Genomic DNA, 13,755 nt, shown 5'->3' with positions numbered 1-13,755 from the left:
AAAAACAATGAAAAAAAGGAAATCACGTCCACATGAGCTTTCATGAGTATTCTGTTAGCTTATGATTACAAACATTTTGAAAATATAAAGGAAATGAGGTACATCTATTTTTTGTAGTTGTATTACCCCCAATTTACGAGAAAATGTAGAATTTAACACAGCTTTCGAACCAAGTGCGACAGTACGAGATTGGCAGCAATGAAAAAAAAAGAATAAACAAGTTTAACGTTCACATATTCTAATAAATCTTATAGATGTGTTTTTTGAATAATTTACGAATTAGTTTTCTTAGATAAGCTCCACATTGATCTCTAAAGATATCAAATTAAAGGAAAGAAAGATGTCTCCATTCGGGTTGTCCTGGAGACTGTGATTACCTATTGCTATAGAGCGTTTAGTCAGACATATGATCTCCTTCAATGTAATTTCATTTAGATGTTCCCATGACTACGAAAATCAATTGAATGAGAGTAACGGGAAAAGGAAGTTGGCGGAAAGCGGTTTCAAATTTGATCATAGAAAACGGAAGGGAGAGATGAACGTGACATCTGACGGGCATCATCGGAGTTACTCATAATGGCTTGTTTGTTTATGTTTTGGAACTCGTGGAGTTGATTTTGTTTCCTCGAATTTCTATACCAAATGAGATGGAGGTCTCTTCTATTACTTAAGGTAGGATTCTACGATTATTGTTGATTATAAGAATGTAGTTGGAAAGAGTGAAAACGAAACAAAACTTGCAAAATACTGGGAGGAAGTTTAGGCCATTGACTCCCAGCGGATTTCAAGTTGGACCGGGCCGGCATTACGTTGCTTTAATTTATATGATGATATCATTATTCTGTCTCCCCAGGCATATTGTGCACCCGGATCTGTAGGCATTCTGTTTAATACACATTAGCATTACTCTGTGAAAGTATTTTAGCGAAAAAGGAAAGTCTTATGGCCGTAGGTTCTCTTGACGTTAGCGTAAAGTAAAATAGGAAAAATCGTAATTAGAAAATTCATTCTTTTGTGGGGAAGACAAATTATGTTACTTTATTGCTGTTTGAATAATACGATCTCAATTTAGGTACCTCAAAATCGCTTGAAATTGCGATAAAGTTAATTGTTAAACGCTTAAGTGAACAGGGCTTCATGAACATGTCATAAGAAAGTTGAACATTCTTCCTCCGTACGTATCCCATTGTCTGTGATTTTACATGTAGTCGTCAAATAGGTCATGTAGATACAAAAATATTAAATTAACTTTGCATAATATTGATGTAGACTTGTGTATCAATGCTTTATAGAAAGGTGTTATGCGTAAAACAGCTCTTGTCTTATGTACAGTTGTTTCAGCCAGGTGTGATTTTTATATGCAGTTTAAGCATTTTTATATGTAAGTGAAGGGGAATATCTCCATTGTAATTGTTTAATTATATAAGTGTTATAATGAGCTACTAGTATACATTTTCAGTGATTTTTGTTATTTCTATCAGTAAAGATTAAGACAAGCAAAAATATCATATGTTGTGAGTAAACTTTCAATGATGTCTTAAGTTTTTTATATTTTGTTCTTTGGGAGGATAATTCCAGTACATTTCATAATATAAGACTTTATGAGTAGATCGAGTGTGGAAGTTGAGGAATACAACAAGTGCCAGTTTGCTGAGTTTGGAAGATGAAGAAAATATCAAAGTTAGGGTTTGGAAGGAGTGGAAGAATACTAGATAGGGTTTGAAAGAAGAGGGAAAGGACAAGTATTGTTACATAAGGTTTAGAAGAAGAGGAAAATTACAAGCAGGCACGGTATGGGAGAGTAGAGAAAAATGAGATGGATACCCTCAGAAAAAGTGGGTGGATCAAATGCTTAGTAACACGACACAAGCAGATGATGTACGATAAGACTTAAGATTAAACTGAAATTTTTTTTCATAATCTTTATATACACTTTTCCTTACTTGGAGGACTGCATACTTCTTTGTTTCTTGTGGTAGTGCAAAAAAAAATTTTATGAAATTATTTACTTCTTTTTTTGCCATAACTGAAGCAGAGGTATTTTCTTGTCATTAATGAAATACTGTACTGCATTGGTGTTATTAGAGTTTTATGTCTTTAAAAGAAGATATACCATTTGGGGTTTTAAATCAGGCGAGGCTTTTGTTTTGAGTAAATTTCCATTAAGTTACTTAAACCATTGCATTTTGAACGTGTATCAGATGCCCCAAAATGTTTTCAAGCAGAATCAGTCCAGTATTCTATTTTGATGTACACCCAGTCCTCACAGTTATAGAAATGGAAGGTCAAGGCACCAGAAATGATAGTAACTTATTAGGCCCAGAATATAATGAAAAGAAATTAACTTTCTGGTGTACATTTTTGTTTCTTTTGTTGAAGAAAAAGTACTCTGCCGTAGCACCCAGTCTCTAGTTAACAACCAAAAAATCGATAAGTTCATGCTAAATATACAGTGTCAACATTTTATGTACGTGGGTGATTCATCCAGAACCTGCAAGTATTAGGTACATTATGGGTCAGCCTGAGGGAAAATTAAAGACTGCCTTTGACATATACCCTTTAAAGGTTCCTGACCAGTTAGGTAATAATGACCTACAGGTTGTAGCCATAAACAGCCAGACTAGTCAGCAGATTGACAGTGCTGCTTGGATCATGACAAAAGCAAGGGAGGTGTTTAGAGGAGATCCCTGGAACTGATTCAAGGTAACTGGGTTTATGTAATGCTTTAGGACTCATATCAGTTCTCATCCCGGTGATTGTAGTTTCTTCGCTATCTTGTATGTGTAGATGACCTTATATCTCTCCCTTTGCATATCCAGAGAATAGAGTCTGAGGAACCAAATCCACTCAGTAGTCCATCCTGGTCTTCCTTAAAGTTGACTTTAGGCTTTTTCGAGTGTTTGGTTGTACAGTCCTCTTTGTGGGCTCCATAACTGGGAAGAGAACTCTAGCGTAGATTAACTGAAATCATGTAGAAGGCTATCCTTTGAACTAGAAGTTCCTCTCCAGTAGGTCTGGCCTATACTTGAAATTCATTTTTTGACCAAGCTTTTATTGTTAGATGACTGGTGAACCAAAGCTGTTTGATGATTTGTTACACATTGTGTAACCAGGTTGATCGCATACCTTGAAGGAAACACTGTGGAAGTCCATGGTGTTCTGATTATTCTTCAATAGTAGATTAATCATTTGGAGCCAACATTTATGTTATTCTCCCAATTTGAGTCCTGAATTATTTCTGCCTTTCATTGAATGAACTTACTTCATTCTTTCTAATGGCAAATAACTGGTTTCGTGAAGAGAGAGGAGGTGGTGAAACCTTTGTGTAAGGTGATGTTTGGCAAAACGGTTAAGCTGGATTAGATTGCAAATGAATTTCTTAAGAAAGGGGTTGAGTGTCATTGATTGGATTGTCAGGATTTTTATTGTTTTGAAGCCCCAGGGTGAGGTGCTTGAGGAATGGCAGAATATTTGTATTGTGCCATTTTACGAAGGTAAAGGGGAAAAGTGAACGATTGAGTTGCATCCATCCCTCAGTTTATGAGGGATGGATGCAACATTTGATAAATGTTCCAGAAAATCTATTTTGCAATTAGTTTTACATTTTAGGAAACAAGATACATTGTAAATGTTATTAAATTTAGCTTGTATAACGTTTAGTACCGTGCAAAATTCCAAAATGTAGTGCCTCTGATATTGATAGGATTTAATCCTCTGTATTGCATTAACACATTCAGTTTTACATCAAGACTGATAGATTTTTATGTTTTTCATTCTGCCAGATGCTGCATTCCTTGCAGTCATTTTTTTTTGGGTTGTTATACTGTTTGAAACAAGAAAATCATGAAAATTTCTAAGGTTTTATGTAACTGCAATTTTTTTTTTCCAAATTGACCCAGTATATCACTACTTAAGAAAATGATTGAGAGAGGGGACTGGGGTATGCTGAAATTGTTTAGTTATATGGAGAGGATGAGCAAAGAGATACAGGCTGAGAGAATATACATGTAAGGATTGGAGGAAGGAAGGGGGTGTGCATGAATGGGAAGTGGATCAAAGGATGTATTGAAAGAAACGTTAGTTGTTGGCCTGAACATTCAGGAGGTTGAGAGGTGTGCATGAGCAGAATGAATTGGAGTGATTTTACCTGCCCCCTTATGTGCTGTCAGTGAGCTGAACCAAGGCATATGAAGTGGTTAGGAGAAATCTTCTGACAGTCTTTGTAGGACTTGGTTGAGGCCATTCTTTTGTTCCTTTTGCTAAGTATTGATGAAAATTTTCCCAAACTGCCATTCTGATATGAAAATATCACAGATGTAGCATTTGTAAGTACTAAACATAAATTTCAGTATTTTCTTGAGCTGCAGTACGATGTATCATGTTTGCTTTCAGGTGAATGATGTCTTAAAACTTTTAACCAGTCGCAGTAATTCAGACATTTTACTGAATAATTGTGGTTTATGATAGACCTTTAGGTGTTTTATAGTTCTTCAGTTTTTCATTGTGTATGGTGATGTTGATACTCAACATTATTCCCATAAAGAGAAAAAGAAGTTCTTTGAATTGTGCCATTGCTTCTTTTGTTACCTTCATTTCAAAGCTAGTCCATATCTGTAGTTATCATTTCCAGGTGTGATAGTCCTCTGTTGACCTTGTCAAAAGTGAGATTGTTGAACATCATTATGTGTTGATCTTTTATGCATATCCCATGCTATAATTAGTTTTTCTCATGTATTCAGTTCTGTAATTATTGGCTTAATTTCATCTTGCCTGTCAAGGTGGAATTTTATATTTTCCCCGTTGAATATTATGATTATACTCTTTGTGGCCCACTGGAAAATTAGCTTAATATCTGGTTGTAGGTTTTCATTGGTCTTAGTCCATGAGATTGTTATACTGATTATGTCATCTGTAAAGGATTAAATGCAGCTGTGTTTTGTGTTCCAGTCAGTATCTAAGTTTGAAGAATTGTAGAGGAGCATACAGTTTGCTGAAAGACAGGGCTGTTAGCAGTGAATATTGTGAATTTTGTATGGTTTAGTATTGATCTGTAGGTCTATTTTTCAGCCTTTTTTTCATTGAGGTACCTTTTAAGCAATGTGTAATTTTTGTTTTTTAAGCAAAATATTCCAAGTTTGCCTATTGACTGCTAATGTACTGTATATATAATTGGATGCCTCCTGTGTGCCATATGCAGTCTTTGGCTTGTAAAGATCTTGTTCACGGTGGAGGAGTGAGTCAGGAAGCAACTATTGGTATTTCAGACAGTATCACATCCTTCACCTTTGTTTTCTCAGCTCACCTGCTTAAGAACCATCAAAATGCCAAGGGGGATAGTTCTTCAAGTTTGAACTTTCTAGGCATCAAAGAAAGTTTATGAGGATAATTTATATAGATTTATGGAGAGAAATGAGACATATAAATGGGAATTACAACATGGTTGGATGGTGAGATGTGTATATATTATGCCAGTAATATTGTATGCTTAACAGTATTGGAGCTTGAGAATTTATTCATTTGATAATTTCACCATGCACATAAGTTACATATTGCAATATTGATAAGTAATTGGTACAAAACTTTTACCTTTTACTTTTTTACACTTGTAGTCTGGCAAAAGGCTGCTTCACTAAATCCGTATGGATAACATGCAAAAAAATTTTATTGATCGCTTCCCAGATAGTATCAGAATGGTTAACTTATTGTGAAAGAGATCATCATTCAACTTGAAAGCCTTGCTCCTCTGAAGTAGAGGGAGGATTATAGTACTCAGTTGCACTTGTCATTCATTCTGTTCCTACCGCATTAATCAGTGACTTCCACAATCACAAACAGCCTCGCTTGGGCCTAGTGGTCTGTTGGTGTTTGAATTCAGTTTTATTACATTGTATGCAGATCATTTTTACTCTTAAGTGTGATAAACATTACTTAAGGTAACTTTAAGAGGTTTAAGGATCATGCCTAATGCTTATCTCAGTGAAGAGCATCTGTCTAGATATTGCTCTAGTCAGTTGCAGGCATCCCCCCAGTATATCATGTATTGGGGTGAAGAGCATTCATCAGGTAGCTGTTTTGGAAAGAAACATGGGTCCTTGTCTGTATCAGCAGACAGTATTTATCGGGCTCTTGTTGTGTTTTGGCAGATGGTTAAAGTGCTGTGGCTCTTAAAAAAACCAAAGCTGGCTCCTCGTAGTAACAGGATGTTTCCCCTGAGTAGTGGTGGACTGGAGCTTGCAGAACCTTCCTGTTCTCAGTTTTATGGGGCAGTGATTTCTTCCTTCCCTGGTGGAGTGAGGTTTAGGACTAAGCCCTTGAATATTTTTCACTCTTAGTTGCCCAATTATCTGCCCTTCCAGGCCCAGGTATTAGAATTTGAAAGTCTTGGCTGCTTTCAGTTGTTTGTCCTAGTGGTTTTGTAAGCTTACTCCATGAATTTGCATTGGGTTTCTTCTAATGCTTTTATGTTTCTTGTGGTGTAAGCTTCATGGCTTGGGTAGGCCAAATATCTTTCCAAAGCACCAGAAGGAATCTTATCCTTTTATGTTTAGTTTAAATATTTCTGGATTTCAAGCTAGCCATAGCCTAAAGATTTACTTCTGGTAAATTAACTTTATGCAAAGCAGGGCAGTCTTGGAAACATGTGAAGCAATAGGTGATTTTCCTGATAAACCTAGTCTGTCATCCCCATATAATGGAAGCTAGTTGGGGGTTATTTGAATTAGAATAGAATATATAAATCCCAGAAGGGTGCAGGCTTGGAAATACCAGAGGGTGGTAGATGATTTGCCTTCTAAACTTAGGCAGTTGCCCAGATGGCAAGCAGATTGATGATGAAGAGAGACGTAAATGAGAACAAATTCTATCTATACCAGTTATTTTCAAAGTTTGCATTTTAGTACATTATAGTTTGCCTTTGTACATATCAAGTGAGACAAGAGGCCACATTTGTGTTATGTGAATGATGTGACTGATGTTATACAAAAGAAAACAAACAGCATTAGACTAAAAGGATCTTTTGAGGCTGTTTGTTGTAGCAAAAGACATCAGAAAGTTTTGTGTTTTAGAGTAAGAAACAAATGTATGACTTAAAGAGATTTCATGCCAATGGAGGCACTTATGTCATGGACATCAGGCAAAATATGTATGAAGTTCGATGTTAGTTATATCTGTGGTCTTTCAATAACTGTTATTGGTACAAAATTCCAAATGTTAACACTCCTTGTAAAGAAACAGTTCATGGCCTCTTTCAAAGTGAAATGTTTGCCCCCAAGTTTGTATCTTATATTATTTGTGAAATCAGATTGATACTGGAGCTCATGGGGGAGAGGGGATCCTAGGTAATGCCACGATTCTTTCAAAAAGGGGCCCTGGGGTAATTGTTGACAATTTTTTTTTGTATAGCAACTCATATGCTTGATGTAGATGTAACATAGATCAGGAATTATCTCCATCATACATGAACATTTTTAGTATGTTTCCTTTGTTGATTTTTGTACATCCTGTCTGCCAGGCCCCTTTGATTTACTTGTATCTGGAACTGCAGTAATCTCTTCCTCCTTCTGTTTCACCCTCTAATTGCTTATACACTTTTGTCAAAACTTCTTGTGTAACTGAGAGATATCTTCATTGTTTTTAACGGTGCTGTATTGGAACTCAGTATAAGACTTAAGTTTTAGATTGTAGATGATGTATGATTTTTATACATTCTGTTTTATCTTCGAAATTTACAAAAGAAGAAAATGCTTACAATTTCTTTAGAGCATGAGTTCACATTATTAAGCTTGCTAATTGTCACCCATAAGATGATTATGCTGCATGCCATGTTCCTTGAATATATAATGCTTTGGAGTGAAAGGCTACATTTTAGGGGTTTTGTAAAACAGGCACATTGATGTGCAACTTCCTAGAAATGCATTACCTAGCTGGTTACTTTGACAATCTTGGCTTCTCATGATTGGATTTATTAATAAGTCGTATAAGTTCTACCTCTCTTAGTGTTAATCTTTTTCTTCTTTCAAAGGCTCTTACTATGCAGCCAAGTCTTAGGCTAGGCAGTTATTGTAAATATTTGGATAGTCTGTTTGAGTAAGGCTACATGATGCAGGCCTGTATATTCATCATTGCTTGCCTGATCAATTTGAATTTTAACTTTGCTCATATATTTTTTTTGAGGTGATTATATCCCTTAGATATTTTATATGTAGTATTTTACATTGAACTTTAATTGCCCCTTTTTGGTTTTACTCCAGTTATATCAGTTGGTTTTTTGCTCATCAGGTTTGGCTCTCTTGTAATCTGCAGTGAGTTTCACTCTGTTAGTAGATTTTTTTTTTAGTTTGTGATAACAGAATTGGTATGACAATTGATTTGTAAGTGACTCAGACCATAGTTAGATATCATTTTATTTTATTTCTGAATGAGTACTGTCTCACTTATTCAGAAATTGAGTAATTTTATGTTTTGACACTATAAATATGCATATGGGATGTATTTCGTTACCATTATGTTTTAATCCCATTTGGACATATTCCCGTTTGCTCAATAACTCAAGAAATATTTTTGAAAGTAGCTTATAACTACACCACAGATACATCTTGTGGAGATGAAAAATTGATTAAGGATTAGGTCATGTAGTTACATAGATTTGAATATTTGTAAGGATTTTCTTCTTTTTTTTTCCAAATTATTATATAACTCATGTGTTGAATGATGGAAAGTTCAAATTCATGAAATGTGTATTAGGCAGAGACAAATAGGTATAAAGATTTTTACTAGTACTATAGGTTTTCCTTTTTGCTTGTGATTTGAACATTTTATAAGGCGAGTGCCTTGTGTTTTGCTTTAAGATTATTCAAAGATTATGTTTTATCCTTTAAACATTTATTACAGTTGTTCTGCAGTAAATTTGTGTATGTAAATGCATTAGTCCACTTGCATTTCAATATGTTTTCAGTTCATCGTAGTAGTCTTGTGCAGTACAAGAACATGATTGTCATAACTTTCACATTAGATGTTTACTTAAGCAACAACAGAATTTTTTTTTCAAGAAATGTCCAATGTATAAGGTCGACCTTTGGTGAGGATTAACTTGTGTGCTATATGTGTGATTGATCTTAACCCTTCTGTTTGATTCCTTAGATGTAGAAAAGGTTAATTCATATGACTTGAAATGAATAACCCTTATTTACAGAAATAATTTTCAAGTATTGAATTATTTGAATGATGCTTTTGGAGCTGTGTTAGTAGAAATATGTACCCGTGAAAGTCTAGCGAGGACACTTTTCATGTTTGTCCTTGTTTTCTTTTATTAGCGTTTCTAGGACTGTGTATGTTTAAATATTTTTTATTTATGATTTATTAAGGGTAAACTATTTCTTATAATTTTTAGGCTAGAATATAAACTTGTGTAGAGGTTTATTTTGGAATGAAATCTCTTTGCACATGGGGGCCTCAAGTGTTGGCCTTTGGACTGTCAGTGACACATCAGAACATTTTGATGTTTTGTTTTCATTAGAGGATCCTCGGGGGAGGTATCCATTGGAGTTTAGGTGAGGTTGGTTGTTTTGAGATTTTACTGAAACATTTTCTTGGTACTTAAAACTCTTCCCCTTTAATCAGTGTATATGCAAATTTGTAGGGATTGTTTCTACTTTGAGTTAGTTGATCTACATACAAAAGAAAAGTCTCTCTCTCTCTCTCTCTCTCTCTCTCTCTCTCTCTCTCTCTCTCTCTCTCTCTCTCTCTCTCTCTCTCTCTCTCTCTCTCTCTTTCTCTCTCTCTCTTTCTCTCTCTCTCTCTCTCTCTCTCTCTCTCTCTCTCTCTCTCTCTCTCTCTCTCTCTCTCTCTCCAGAAGTTTGATTAAAGGAATTCACTTTTTGGAGGCTGTATCATTTACTAGAATCCATTTTTCTTTGTTCTGATAGGTTGAATGATAAAAAAGATTTGGGTAATGGAGAGTGATAGTTCCCAAAACATGCATGAATTCAGCCTGTCTGAGTGTTCCTGAGAGCCCTTGAATTAGATTATATTGGTCATCTGTGAAATGCTTCGTACATGGCATTTTCAGAGCACAACTTTATTGGTTGTATGTTAGAACATATGACAAGTGATATTACTTTTTCAGAGTTTCATGTACTCTATTTTATAAGTTACACTGATTTTCTTGTGATCATTAATCCATTGGTCACGTAGAGAAAAACGCATTCCCGTGTGTCGATTTTCTACATAAATATGAAAATGGTAATTGATCCTGTTTTATTAAGGGGAAACCATAAAGTTTCCATACTTAGACTTGATATTAGGATAAATCGTCTGGTAGAGAATGGCGAAAGTAGTATAATGTCATGCGCCTTTGGTTGTCCGTTCTGCAGCCGGAAGATAAAAAGGGAGTGTCATTGGAAGTATGAGAGCAACAACAAACAGCTTGTTTGATTTGGCCATCATCGCGCAAGTTTAGTCGTTAACTTGATAAACTGCAGGGTTTTGAGTACAGCCCCACCCCCGACCCCCCAAAAAAATCAGTTAAAGATATACGTCATGTGACTGTTGAAAGGTCGATAATCCAACCTTAAAGATTGTCCCGTTTGGTTTTCATTGGTGCATATTACATACATTATATTGATTTTGCTTTTAACTCCAGGCAGTTGTGGCATATGATGATGTTATATTGTGGTGAATGAAACACGAATCTGCATATAATGTAACGTGCTCAAATGTGTCTTCTTTCAAGTTTTAGTCTATAATTCAAAGCACAGTCGGTAATATGGTTGATGACGTATTTGGCCTCGTAATATATTATTGGTGTACATTTTCGGACGGTGAGTGTTCTCATGGTCTTGAAAAGTATCCCACATGAAAAATTTTGGAAGCCCCTTCCCTTAGTACAGCCCTATGATACTTTTGTTAATCTCTGGTGGGGAACATTGCATGCCCAAGACACCCCATACGTCAGACACAAGGCACCGACCCCATCATCAAGCTCGTTCTGTCAATTTAACCACACCTTGAGTAGCGTGAGATCCCGTCATTTGCATGAGCCTTATACACTAAGGAAGTGTATGCGGTCTTGGAATTATCTTTGATACCTGAAGGTGTTCACAAGATTTTTCGTTGGGTGGTTACAGTGACGTTGAGGGCAATAATGACCTTGGTAATGTGTGGGTTTGAAAGCCTAATCAACCAACGGTTATCCGCGGGGTTTTGTTTTTCTGAGAGGCCCGTCTGTGGTATGTGCCACAAGCACTGTACTTATGGTGTCTTGAAGGGGATCATTAGGTTTAGAACCAGCTGTTGGTCCATCTTGCCACCTGTACTCCTCCAGTAGTAGCGTATCGTCAATACCTCATAAAACCAAGGCCCCGCTGCGGCTCCTCTGTGAACTGATCGCAGCTGTGGCCGTTGTTGCCTTTTTTTTTTTTTTTTATCATGTGCTTCTCAAGCTTTAAGTTCCGGGTGGGAAGAACCCCAGGCAAGTTTCGTAATCTTGAATGTATTCGGTGGCTTAAGCAGTGAGTGAGCTCTGGTGATCAAGCAGCTTGTTGGCCAAACGATTGGCAGATGTATCTGCCCGGCGGGTCGCTGAGGTGTGAGGTGTCAGGGTGTCGCATGAACTTAGATAAGGGTCATTTCTTACCAAGTTCCATGTGATTATTACTGAGAGGAACTATCGTTTTGTTCCATTTATAGTTGCGGGAACAGCCTTTGCTCGCCGACATATTTTCAAGGCCCGCGACTTGTACAGAAAGCTGCCAACATTGTTAAAAGTGAAGTGATGAACAGTAACGGCTTGTATCTGTAGGATTGTGGCCGAGGCTGCTCTCGTGTTAACCATTATAGGAACAACAAGTATCAAGACCCCGCTCCTCTGTTTATGTGTGCCGCTCGTCACAGTTGCCGGAGTGGGAAGGATTTCCGCCTGGTTGGTGTGTTTTTCTGTCTCTCTCACTCACTCACTTCTAGAACATGCAAAAATGTAGCGTTATTGCTGCCTCAGACAGACGTGAGAACGCTCGTTCTCCGTTGAAATACTGTTTGCGCAATGTATAGATATTGATCAGTGTGGGTCCGTTCTGATTTGGGTTGTACTTCTTGGAATGAAAGAAAAAGGAAAGCTAAATTGGTAGTCTCTTAAATGGTGAAGGGACCCAGCTGAATATAATGTTGCCCGAGTTGATTTTTATTCAGAGATAGATGAGATAGAGTGGTGTCTGTAGGTCATATGTATGCCATTCTTATTACTTTTGTTTTGAAAGGTCCACTTTGGCTGAAAAATATGTGGATTAAACCCTAAACTGCAAACTATTGTGGGCGAGGCCTGCGGGTCACGTGATCGCCGCCTCTCCCTCGCGTGCCGGTACCTCTGCGCGCCATCTTTGTCATGTAAATTTTTTTTGTTCGGTTTATGTTCATGGTAATACGTTACAGACATTGCTCACTTGTAAGTTTTTACAGCATTGCCTCTAGGAATGTTTGAATAAATGTAAGAAGTCGGAATTTGGTAATATTGAACTTCACATTAAGTATCCGTTTTCTTAAGCTGAGATGGCCTTGCATTATAGAAAATGTGAGTTTGCGGAGGGTTTGATCGTCACTAGTTCCGCGAGCAGGAGCTAGGTTGATCCCTGCCTAGATAAACTGAATTTATGATTGGTCTTTGTTCGTCCATAGGATACATCCCCCTAACTCAGCATCCTAGCTAAACTAGACTTTTTTGATGGCGCTAGCCGCGCATTGTAATGTGTTCCGGTGTCGAGGGATTGGGTGGGCTTGGGCTGGAAGATACTGGAACCTTTGTGTAATTCCCCCGTTACACAACTCATGTTCTGGCCGGATCAATAACTGATTCACCTGCTGGTGGTGATTGCTGCCACTGTATGACAGATGAGCTTCACCTTATGGAGAAAGTTGATGTCCCCCATGCGTTTGTGTTTTACGTTAGGGAGAAGCTCGATCGTATTTTGCTCTTTGCTGTATTCCACGCACATTAAGATGGTGCCCGTTCTTCTGGAAATTATTGATCGTGTAAAGAAATCCACGTTTTTAGGATACAGTGGTAGAGATGAATTTATGTAAGAGGTTTCTGGTGAAAAGTGTGATTATTTTATTTTGCCGTTTAATTGCATCATGCTATTACTATTGGTGGATTGTATCATCATTACCCACTGTGAAAAGAGCCGTTGAATGAATGTTTCGAGCGCGAATGTCATATTTCTGTTAGGTAATATGTGAAGTTTGATGAGGGGATCGTGAAAACAGCCAGGTGCCACCCGATCTTTATTACGCATGCTTCTGCAAAGTAGAGAGGGTAATTTATGTTCGTGATATGTTCTTAGTCTTTATCATTGGTATATGTCAGGTGAGGGTTCAGAGGTCAGCTAACTTTGGAGGGGACTATTTTCGGTGATATGTTCCTCCTCCTCCTCCTCCTCCTGCAGTTCCTCTTCTAACCTGATCTCTTACCTCCTTTGCTATTCTGTCTTGTATTCTTTCTGGTCCTCCTCCACCACACCCACCACCCACCAACAACAACAACCTTCCCACTATTACCAATAGCAGTAAACACCTTCCTCCCACTGTCATACCCATCTCAACTACAACGACGAATCCCACTACACTACCACCAACAGCAGCAACTACAAGAGACTTCCAACTCCCCATCACGCCGTTGTTGACGCGGCACATAATTCTGAATAATCAGTTAATCCCCAACATCACCAGCTACAACAACAATAGGAATCAACCCCCTCACCTCCACTA

General features: G+C 37.4%; 1 protein-coding gene across 2 annotated transcripts in view; it reads left to right on the top strand.

Moving 5' to 3' along the window:
- Positions 1–548: 548 nt before the first annotated feature.
- LOC139765498 (uncharacterized) overlaps positions 549–13,755 on the top strand; it is a 134,667-nt gene continuing 121,460 nt past the window's right edge. Inside the window, exon 1 of one of the 2 annotated variants that reach the window (XM_071692958.1) lies at positions 549–672. The gene's annotated coding sequence lies outside the window, so the exon portion shown is untranslated. The remainder of the gene's footprint in view (positions 673–13,755) is intronic. The other variant, XM_071692959.1, reaches the window with a different exon arrangement.

This window comes from Panulirus ornatus, chromosome 55 (assembly GCF_036320965.1).
Source record: "Panulirus ornatus isolate Po-2019 chromosome 55, ASM3632096v1, whole genome shotgun sequence".
NCBI classification, from domain to species: domain Eukaryota; kingdom Metazoa; phylum Arthropoda; class Malacostraca; order Decapoda; family Palinuridae; genus Panulirus; species Panulirus ornatus.
Note: the sequence above shows the minus strand (reverse complement) of the source record. Positions and strands in the feature narration are given on the sequence as shown.